This window comes from Tachysurus fulvidraco, chromosome 10 (genome assembly GCF_022655615.1).
Source record: "Tachysurus fulvidraco isolate hzauxx_2018 chromosome 10, HZAU_PFXX_2.0, whole genome shotgun sequence".
NCBI lineage: Eukaryota > Metazoa > Chordata > Actinopteri > Siluriformes > Bagridae > Tachysurus > Tachysurus fulvidraco.
Window position 1 is genome coordinate 11,529,311 of NC_062527.1, and position 2,539 is coordinate 11,531,849.

The following is a 2,539-nucleotide window of genomic DNA, read 5'->3' on the forward strand; positions in this document are numbered from 1 at the left end:
AGTCGAAGATAAACACAAAACACAGGATGCTTACCTCATTTTTTGTTCACAAGCTGAGTTTGTGAACAGAGCTCTATAAAGCTCAAAAAGAATTGCAAGCACTTCAGAGTTCTTCTGTACTCCTGTTCCATATGTAAGGGCACGGATATGTACAAAGCATGTGAAATGAATCTGTTTAAGCCCCTTTATTATATTTTAATATTAAATGTACCCTATGGTCACTGAATATTTCATTCTTAGATTAGTAGAATGGGCAATTTTGAGGGAACTGTTCACATGACATCAAAGGGCTGAAAATTACAAAGGGCTGCTGCGTGTCATCCAAAAAAGTGGATCTCACCTTAAAAGGTAAATGATGTCACCTACTTTGCTTTCACAAATAAACCTAATCTAATCCATTAGTTTTTGTGCTTGTAATATGTATCATACTTACAGTAGTCCCATTTCCCTCTTCCCCATGTGTTTTCCCACAATCATTAATTCCTTCCCTTGTTTAATTACAGTCATTAATCAATCCAACTATTAGAAACAATGTGCTTCTCACTTTCTTATAGGTAAAATAAATGGGTAGCTCTTACAATAGTACACATATATTCTGCTGATTTGTAGGCTGTACAACATTCTGAATGCTTATTAAAAGTTTTAGGGGGCAGGCAGAAGGAGCAATGCTAGACAGGGCACAACTGAGAACATTTTCTGTTTTTTATTAACAAGAGTATAATTAGTTTATGCCATACTAAGTGAAACAACAATCATTTTTTATCTAATCATGTGAAAACAGATTGTAAGAATACATTATTTCAGTCCATCAGCAAAGTTGTGAACATATAATGCTACTGTTGGCAGAGTCAGGCTCATGTAAGAGCTGTAAGAGTTCAAGGTGTAATTAAATGCCACAGCTGTTCTTGAGATAAAATGATAATAATAATATTGCGATTAAATGCATATGTATATATATATATATATATATATATATATATATATATATATATATATATATATATATATATATATTCAATTCTTCAATTCAAGTTTATTTGTATAGCACTTTTTACAATGGGCTTCGTCTCAAAGCAGCTTTACAGAACATAAACATAGAACAGACGTTAAACATAAGGAGAAATAAGAATTACTATATATATATATATATATATATATATATATATATATATATATATATATATATATATATATATATATATATATATATATATATTTCACAGTGTGTACAGTATGTATGTATGTACATGTATGTATTTATTTATCCCCAATGAGCAAGTCTGAGGTGACTCAGGCAGCAGTTGGCAAGGAAAAACTCCCTTAAATTGGAAAGGAAGAAACCTTGAGAGGAACCAGACTCAAAGGGAAACCCATCCTCATATGGGTGGAACTGGGGGTGAGATTACAAACATACAGTCAAACAAGTGTTGAATTGGTGTAAAGCTCACATGGAGTTCAGATCTCCTCTTGGTATCATAGAGTCCAACTGGAGCTGGTAGATCTGTAGATGTCTCAGGATTTTCATAGAGTCAGCCTCATCTCAGAGGAGGTCCAAAATCTTCATTGCATGGAAGACGATCGGATCTGGTACAGTGTCTGGATGCCTCGGGATGGGTAGAAAGAGGGAAGCAGTGTAGAGGGATTAACATATTAGCTGTTCATAAAAAAGGTGCAAGTCTAAAGTATTGGTGCATAATTTTATGGGATGTATTATGTGTGTGTATGCCTGACTAAAGAGGTGAGTTTTTAATCTGCTTTTGAACTGGGAAAGTGTGTCTGAGCCCCGAACACTATCAGGAAGACTATTCCAAAGTTTGGGAGCTAAATAAGAAAACGCTCTACCACCTTTAGTAGACAGATATTCTGGGAACTACAGTACCAGAAGTCCTGAGTTTTGTGATCTCAGAGAGCATGAAGGATTGTAACGTGTTAGAAGACTAGTTAGATACATGGGAGCTAAACCATTAAGAGCCTTGTACAGTACGTAAGTAGCAGCAGTTTGTAATCAATTCTAAACTTAACAGGTAGCTAATGTAGAGATGATAAAATTGGGGTTATATGGACATATTTTCTTGTCCTAGTGAGAACTCTGGCAGCTGCATTTTGGACTAACTGTAACCTATTTATTAAAGATGCAGGACAACCACATAATGCATTACAATAGTCCAGTCTAGAGGTCATGAATGCATGAACTAGCTTCTCAGCATCAGAGACAGACAGGATGTTTCTCAGCTTGGCAATATTTCTAAGGTGGAAGAAGGCTGTTTTTGTAGTATGGGCGATATGATTTTCAAAAGACAGGTTGCTGTCTAGTATAACACCCAAGTCTTTCACTGTCGAGCTACTAGTAACAGTACATCCCTCTAAGTGAAAGTTAAATTGTGAAAGTTTCTGTGTACTGGTTTTTGGGCCTATAAGTAGTATTTCTGTCTTATAAGAGTTTAACAACAGAAAGTTCCAACTCATCCAGTCTTTTATCTCTCTAAGGCATTGAGTTAATTTGGACACTTTGGCTATTTCATCTGGTTTTGATGAGATA